Here is a 9,428-nt window from a genome sequence, read left to right as displayed (position 1 = left end):
ATAAAAGTCATCCCTCATCCCTCTATATGGAGATAATTGTAATGATTATTAAGGGCGTATGTCTCTTCAATACTTAATTCTGTGCAAATATTTATGTGGTAGGATACAACTTAGAGATCCTATCCTAGGTCCTTGCCCCTACCTCATTCCCTTGTGCTCTATCCTGTGGCGTTTCTAACCGCCCCAACCCTACGCCCACCCTCCCTCTTCTTAACGGTTCAACATGGCCTTTTGATGCTTAAATCAGAATGAAAAGCATTGAAAGTCAAACTCTGGGATGTGAATATTCTGAAAGTCCGTGCCCCAAATAATTAAGTGCATAAAATTGAATGAGGTAAACAAGAAGGGAAGGCCAGGTGCAGTGACTCATGCCTGTAATCCCAGCACTTTGGGAGGCCGAGGCGGGTGGATCGCTTGAGGCAGGAGTTTGAGACCAGCCTGGACAACATGGTGAAACTTTGTCTCTACTAAAAACACAAGAAAACTTAGCTGAGTATGGTGGCACATGCCTGTAGTCCCAGCTACTCGTAAGGCTGAGGTGAGAGAATGGCTTGAACCTTGGAAATGGAGGTTGCAGAAGGCTGAGATCATGCCACTGCACCTACAGCCTGGCAACAAGAGCAAGACTCTGTCTCAAAAACAACAACGACAACAGCAACAACAAAACAAAAACAAAAAAACAAACGAAACCAAAACAAAAGAAGAAGAAAAGTGGAGCCAGGTCCCCCTCTCCTAGGGGAGATGAAGAATCTCCTTATGGGGAAAGGCATGTTGGGGGAATGGAAGGCACAGAACACTTGCCTAGAGAAAGAAATTGGTGGGTTTAAGGCGAACTATGTAGACCCACCCGAGGGGACCAGTACTGCGTTGCCTCTGACTTGAGTGAGCACCATCTGTTGCTGGCAATGAGATCCCCAGGGGAGCTGCCACAGGCCCCATTGCCCGCTTACCCAGTGTAGGTAAGCGTTTGTATTACCAGTGCTGGGGAACTAAGTCTGCAGTTTCCTCCCTGCCACTGTGCTAGGAGTGTCCATGGACACTAGCCAGTGGGTCTCTGGCACAGGGACCAACTGACACAAGTGTTAACCATCTGTTCCCTGAGATGCTGCTGCAAATTACTTTGTGTGGCCAGTGCCTCTCTTGAAAGATCGAGTACACTTGTGAGCCCATATACTACCTGGATGGGCAGTGGTGAGGTCACAAGGAACCAGCCAGCTTTGGTACTTTGGTGGAACTGTGTGAAATCAGCTCTCCAGAGCACACACCTCACCTTTTAGACATCCTAAATTGGGATCATACTGTACGGCCTATTTGGAGACCCTGTGTTTCCACTTTATATTCTATCATGTACTTTACCGTCATGATTAAATAGTCTAAGGTGATTTTAATGGCTTCAGGATATCCCATCACATGAAAGGTACCAGGGTTTACTTTAAAAATCCCCTCTTGTTGGACATTAAAATGATTTCCAGTATTTTGCTGCTACTAATAATGCAACAATGACCTTCATTGTCTTAAATCTTTGTGAATGTCTCTGAATTAAAAAAAATCTTAAAATATGGCAGGCGATCACAAGATAACTACTGTGAACATGATTGTCTGGGTTTTGGCTTAATTTTCTAGGATTATTGGCAGCTGTTGAAGCAGCTCAGGTCCCACCTGCTTTGCAGATAGGCAAGGCCTGCAGAGGCTCGGAATCGACTTAACACACTGGTTGGAGGAAGAAAGGCAAACATAGGAATATAAAATTGCCATGGAAACATGCTTCCTGGCTAAATACATATCTTGGTATCTAACCCATGTCTCAGAGTCTATGATGACTTGCATATATGAAATGAGGTCCTGCTTTGAGCTCAGCATTTCAGAGAAGACTGTAGTTCCCAGGAGCCTTCATCCTCTCTCTTCTGCCTCAGACAGGAAGTCCAGTCTGAGCTGTCCTCACACATGAACAGAAAAACCATGAAATATTAATGCCTTGTTAGTGACTCTGCTGCAAACATTTAGAAAGCATCAGTCCCTTCCTAATCAATATGCTCTAAATTATGCATAGCAATGCCACAAAGTCACGCTTACTATCCTTTGGGTTACAGTGGTAGGAGGACTAGGAGCAGATACCTGAAGAAGATGCTAATCAGAGAGGGTCACAATCTCTTCTCTATATATTTGCTGTAGAACAAATTCAACTGGTTCCAGAGAAAGAGAGTGTCTTATTCATCCAACAAGTCAAGATTTGGAAGTATAATGCTTGAAGTAGCCCAGTAGATCCCTTTGATTTATCTCCCTCTTTGGCAGTAGGGAGAGGGAAATGGTAAAATTTTAACATATTTTGTCTCTGCTTACTTAGAAGGAATACATATCTATTCTAAAAAATTTAGAGAATGTAGATAGATTAAATTTAAAATTTGCTGTTTAAATAGACACTGTTATTTTTATTTTATTTCTGTTTTTATATTTATTTTTTGAGACAGGGTCTTGCTCTGTTACCCAGGCTGGACTGCAGTGTTACAATCTTGGCTTAGTGCAGCCTTGAACTCCTGGGCTCAACTGATCCTCCCACCTTAGCCTCTTGAGTAGCTGGGTATTTAGGTGTATGTCATCACGGCCAGCTAATTTTTATTTTAATTTTTTTTGCAGAGATGAGGTCTTGCTATGTTGTTCAGGCTGGTCTTCAACTATTGGCAATCTTCCTGCCTCAGTCTTCGGAAACACCTAAGATTACAGGTGTGAACCACTATGCCTGGCCCGAATAGACATTATTTCAAAGAATAGGTTTAGGTTCAAAGAAAAATTGAGTGAAAAGTTCCCACATGCCCCCTCCCCCTACACATGCACAACCTCCTCCACTATCAATATTTCACATGAGCATGGTACATTTGTTACAATCAATGAAGTTACCGTTAAAAAACAAAATTTCAACAAATTGAGTTTAATGATTGAATTGGCTTTTATTTGTGATTCATGAATTGGGCAGCAACTCATTTATGAAATAGAAGGGCACTAGGCTGGACATGGCATGATTTTTGCAAGGTAGCTTGAGCAGGAACAAGGTAGTAGCACAGTGCAAAAAAGCAGATTGGTTAACATCGGGTTACTTCAGGCTACTTTCCTTGTATGATTTAAAGCAGAGGAAGATTACTTATGCTGGCCAAAACTTGCCTGTTTGGAGATTTGGCTATCACCTCTCTCCTGATTTCTCAGAAGGTCAGATCTTAAAAGTAAACAGCTTGTGTTTTAGTTTGGTAATATGAAAACTTAGCATGAGTGACTCCCTTTCAGATTGTTCTGCTGGGGCCTGTGCAGGATCTCTGTCAGTGGTCTCTTAGAAATTTTATTTAACACGGCTGGGCACAGTGGCTCATGCCTATAATCCCAGCACTTTGGGAGGCCGAGGCGGGCGGATTGTCTGAGGTCGGGAGTTTGAGACAAGCCTGGCTAACATAGTGAAACCCCACCTCTACTAAAAATACAAAAATTAGCCGGCTGTGGTGGCGCATGCCTGTAGTTCCAGCTATTCTGGAGGCTGAGGCAGGAGAATTGCTTGAACTCGGGAGGCGGAGGAATTGTAGTGAGCTGGAGATTGTGCCATAGCACTCCAGCCCTGGCGACAGAGCAAGACTCCGTGTCAAAAAAAAAAAAAAAAAAAAAAAAAAAAAGGAAAAGAAAAAAAGAAAAGTTATTTAATACTTCGTTGATACCTCATTGTCTACCAACTCCATGGTTTTCATTAGAGTTCACTTTTGGTGTTGTACTTTGTAAGGTTTTTGAAAATGTATAATGACATGTGTCTACCACTATAATATCATACAGAATAGTTTTGTTGCCCTAAAAACTCTATGTTTTACCTATTCATCCCTTTACTTTTTTTTGAGATGGAGTCTCACTCTTATCACCCAGCCTGGAGTGCAGTGGCACGATCTCGGCTCACCATAACCTCCGCCTCCTGGGTTCAAGCGATTCTCCTGCCTCAGCTTCCCGAATGAGGGCTGGGATTACAGGCGCCTGCCACCACACCTGGCTACTTTTTGTATTTTTAGTAGAGACGGGGTTTCACCATGTTGGCCAGGCTGGTCTTGAACTCCTGACCTCAGGTGATCTGCCCGCCTTGGCCTCCCAAAGTGCTGGGATTACAGGCGTTAGCCACTGTGCCCGGCTTCATCCCTTTACTTTTAATATATATGTTTATGTTTAAAGTGAGTTTCTTGTGGGCAATATATAGTTGGGTCTTCTTTTTTGGTCCACTCTGACAATTTGTCTTTTCAGTGGTAGGTTTAGGCCATTAATGTTTAAAGTGATTATTAATTTAGTTGTGTTGATATCTATCATACTTATTACTGTTTTCTATTATTGCCTTTTTCTTTATTTCATTTTTGCCTTCCACTCTTTTTAGGCCATTTGTGGTTTTAATAGACCATTATATAAATTTTCTCCATTTTATCTTCTTTCTTAGCATATCAATTATACTTTTAAAACTTTTTAGTGGCTGTTCTAGATAGAATTTGCAATATGCAACTAATTCAATCCACCTTCAAATAATACCATACCACTTCACGAGTAGTGCAAATACCTTATAATACAAAATAAGCCTAATTCCTTCTTCTCACCCCTTATGTCATTGCTATTATTCATTTCACATATACATAAGCACATGTAATTGTATACGGATGCTCTTCAACTTACTTTGGGATTACAGCCTAATAATTGAAAATATCACAAGTGAAAGATGGATTTAATACACCTAGCCTACCAAACATCATCACTTAGCCTCGCCTATGCGCTCAGAATACTTACATTAGCCTACATATAGGCAAAATCATCCAACAGAAAGTCTGTTTTATAATAAAGTGTTGACTATCTCATATAATTTGTTTAAAACTGTACTGAAAGTGAAAAACAATGATAGTATGGGTACTAGAGGTACAGTTTCTACTGAACGTGCATTCCTTTCATACCATTATAAAGTCAAAAAAGTCATAAGTTGAACAATCAGACGTCATGGACTGTCTGTATATATTTACATACACATGAACATACATAAATATGTTATTGCTATTTTTATTTTGAACAAACCATTCCCTGTTATGCCAATCAGGAATAAGAAACATAAATGTTTTTATTTACTTTTACTTATTCCTTTTCAAATGATCTTCCTTTATGTAGATTTGAATTTCTGGACTTTATCAATTTTCTTCTCTCTGAAGAAGTTTTTAAAAATATTACTTGAAAGGAAGGTCTATTGGCAACAAATTCCCTCAATGTTTGTTTGTCTGAGAAATTATTTCTCCACTTTTGAAATATACTTTCACAGGATAAAGAATTCTAGTGGGGCTTTTTTCTCTAAACACTTTAAATATTTCACTCCATTCTCCTCTTGCCTATTTTTCTGAGAATTGAGATGTAATTCTTATCTTTGCACCTCTACAGATAACGTATTTTTGTCCTCTATTGTTCTCCATAATTTTTTCTTTATTTTTGATTTTCTGTAGTTTGAAAATAATATTCTTCAGTGTAAATTTTTTGAATTTATTCTTCCTGGTGTTCCCTGAGCCTCGTGGATCTGTGATTTGGTGTCTCACGTTTACTTTTTGGGAAATTCTGTTATTATTGCTTTAAATATTTCTTCTTTTTTTTTTTTTTAAATCTCTATTTCTACTTTTCCTGATATTCACAATGTTTGTGTTGCACCTTTTGTGTTTGTCCCATAGTTCTTGGATATTCTATTCTATTTTTCAGTAGTTTTTCTCTTTGCTTTTTAGTTTTAGATGTTCTATTGACATATCCTCAAGCTTGGAGATAATTTCCCCAGCCATGTCTAATCTACTAATGAGTCCATCCAAAGGCATTCTTCATTTCTCTTACAGTGTTTTTGATATATTGCATTTCTTTTTGACATTAGAATTTTCATCTCTCTACTTACATTGCCCATCTGTTCTTGCATGTTTACTTTTATTCCATTAGAGTCCTTACCATATTAATTACAGTATCCTGATCTGATAATTCCAGCATCTCAGCTCTGAGTCTATTTCTTCAAACTGTTATTTTTCTTTCAGTATGCCTTTTACTTTTTGTTAAAAGCTGGACATTATGTACTGGTAGAAAGGAACTCTAGTAAATAGACCTTTAGTGATGTGGTGGTAAGGTGTGGGGGAGGAGAAACATTCTACAGTCCTATGATTAGGGGTTTTAGTGAGCCTGTGTCCCTTGACTATGCACTTCACAAGTGCCTTTAAGGTCCCCCCCACCCTGCTTTAGGTAGGACAGGGTGGGTGGAAGGGATTGGAGTTGGATATATCACTTCCCCTAGGTTGGTTAGGCTCTGACAAAACCCCAATTAATTATGCTCTGGTAAAATAATATTTCTCTCTCTCTTGCTCTCTCTCTCTTTAAGAGACAGAGTCTCACTATATTGGCCAGGTTGGTCTTGAACTCCTGGTTTCAAGCAAACTTCCCTCCTTGGCCTCTCAAATTATTTGGATTACAGGCATGAGCCACTGTGCCCAGCCAAACCTGATGAATTTTAAAATTTTTAAAAAAATAGAAATGAGGGTCTTGTTTTCTTGCCCAGGCTGGTCTTGAACTCCTGTGCTCAAGGAGTCCTCCTGTTTCAGCCTCCCAAAGTGTGGGGTTACAGGTGTGACCCTAAAATATTAATAGTTTCTTTTGAAGGCACACCTTGTTCAGAAGAAAAGAATGCTTCGGTGTACTTCAAAGTAACCACTTTTCCTCTCTTCTCTTTCCCCTGCTGGAAACATAACAAGGTTTTTCTTCAGTCTTCATTGTGGGAACCTGGTTGAGCTCCTGGACTTAAAACTAACGAAAGTATGGGGGCCCCTTAATAACTAGGCCCTCCTGGAGTTTTGGTATGACAGACTTGTTCATACTGAGCCTCCAGCAATTTGTCAGTTACAGGTTAGGTCTCTTTCTCTTCCTTCCTTCCTTCCTTCCTTCCTTCCTTCCTTCCTTCCTTCCTTCCTCCCTCCCTCCCTCCCTCCCTCCCTCCCTCTCTCCCTCTCTTTCTCTTTCTTTCTCTCTTTCTTTCTATCTTGACAGGGTCTCACTCTGTTGCCCAAGCTGGAGTGCAGTGGTGCAATCTCAGCAACCTCCACCTCCTGGGTTCAAGCTGTTCTCCTGCCTCAGCCTCCTGAGTAGCTGGGATTACAGGTGCACACCACCATGCCCGGCTAATTTTTATATTTTTAGTAGAAACGGGTTTCACCATGTTGGCCAGGCTGGTCTTGAACTCCTGACCTCAAGTGATCCTCTCACCTCAGCCTCCCAAAGTGCTGGGATTATAGGCATGAGCCACTGTGCCCGGCCAACTCAGGTTTTTCTACCCCAGTACTGGCTCCCATGGGGTTTTCTGCTCCAGTATGTTATGATTTTCCGTATCTGCCTGTTCATCTCTCCAATTTTGGGGTCAATGGTTTGCTCTGTGACCTCACTTCTCTGATTCGTCTAAAAAGAGTTGTTAATTTTTTTTTTCAGTTTGTTCAGGTTTTTTCTTATTGTTAGGATGGAGTGGCAACTTCCAAACATCTTATATGTCAGACGGGAATTTTTTAGAAGATATTTAAAAAAATGCCTGTAGACATCCCTAAAAGATTTAGATGCTATTAACTATTTCAATGCATTTCCATGTGCATGTATATATGAAAGCAGCCACATATTACCATTTTTTATATATGTAGGAATTATTTGCATACACAATAATATACATATATGCATTGTATACTGTGTATGCAAATATTTTCTATATACATATATCAATACAATATATGCAGTTGCTTTCGTAAAATTTTGATTAAGTTTGCACAGCTTTGTATTTAGATTTTTTCTTAATTTCCATTTGTATTTTTCTGTGTCATTAAATAATCTTGTTAACAGCAGTTGACATTCAAATTATCTGATATAACTAAGAGATGAAGCATAGCAGAAAACTACCTGTGAAGTCAAGAGAAGTTGGCAATTAAAAAGGTGTTGATCATCTGTGAACCTTTAAGTTGACATAAAATTATTTTAGTTCAGTTAAATAATACATATTAAGTACTCCAACCCTGTCACCTGCATTGTGGTTACAGAGATAAACAGAATGTAGACTTTGGCTGGAGGGGCATATACCTACATGAGAAAAAGACTAACAAATAGACAATGATAATAAGAGTTGGGAAGTGCTGTGGGGTACATGCATATGCATGGTATATATATGGACAGTGTTTGGGAGATAAGAGAAGCATTTCACCCAGCTTTGGTGGCTTTTTAGGTGGCAACAGCTGGGCTGAGTTTTTAGCAATGACAAGAATTTGGCCAGAGGAAGACTCAGTGTAGGAAAGGAAGAGCAGGTGCCCTAAATAGAGGTAACAACCTGTGTGGAGCTGGAGGTGTGGAACCTGAATTGATTCTGGGTGGGAAATGAAGATTCAGGTACACTGACATAGGAAAACCCAAAAGTTGTTTGATAGGAGGGACCAAGCTACTTCTTAGTTATTAGTTTCATTTTGGTCTCAAAGTATTGTATTTTTCTTGAATAGCAAACAGAAACTTATACATGTAGTGTAGAGTCCACCACATGCCAATCTCTGGCAAAGCGAAGCCTTATTTCTCGACTATGCTCGAGAAATCCTATTTTAGAAAAAAATGAGACAAGAGTCAGCTTGTGTAGGATTTGTATCAAGCACAGTGAAAATTTAAAATAAGTTTTGTGACTTAAAGGGGGTAAACATTATTTACCTGAAAAATTCACTTACTTGGCTTTATAAAAAAGAAATATAGTTTTCAATTTTTCTATTAGAAGGACTTTTAAAAAAGTAAATATTGAACACAATCAAGTATATAAAACAAAAATAAGTGTAGCATCTCTGCTTGAAGCAAGGTGTGTGTGTGTGTGTGTGTGCGCACACACAGAAGCATCCAGAACTCAAACCACTCAGCATACCCCTTTGCCAGAAGAACCTAGAATTGCAGAATATAATTTACAAACTATTGAAGTAGACTGGAGGACTATGAGGGGTGAAAGGACTGACAGATTTAATTGAAACATCCAAACCTTGGATTTTAGACATGGCCCTCAAAGAGTTGGCAAGGGATTGTGACTTTCCCAGGATAGTGGGACTGAATAATTTCTCAGGCATTTCTTAAAATTCTGATGATTTTATCCTATGACATGCTTTTGCCTGGAGAGGAGCTCAACATAATAGGAACATCTTGGGCCTCCATTCAAGAAAACGTAGTAAAATAATAACAAATATAAAGTTTATTATTTTTGGAACACTTTTTGTGTATCCTACACTGTGAATGCATTTTGTATTCATTATCTTAAAAAATTTTAATTGGCCTGGTGCGGTGGCTCACGCCTGTAATCCCAGCACTTTGGGAGGCCGAGGTGGATGTATCACCTGAGGTCAGGAGTTCGAGACCAGCCTGGCCAACATGGT

This window comes from Chlorocebus sabaeus, chromosome 29, assembly GCF_047675955.1.
Source record: "Chlorocebus sabaeus isolate Y175 chromosome 29, mChlSab1.0.hap1, whole genome shotgun sequence".
Classification (NCBI taxonomy): domain Eukaryota; kingdom Metazoa; phylum Chordata; class Mammalia; order Primates; family Cercopithecidae; genus Chlorocebus; species Chlorocebus sabaeus.
The sequence above is the reverse complement of the archived record's forward strand: the minus strand, read 5'-3'. Positions refer to the sequence as shown.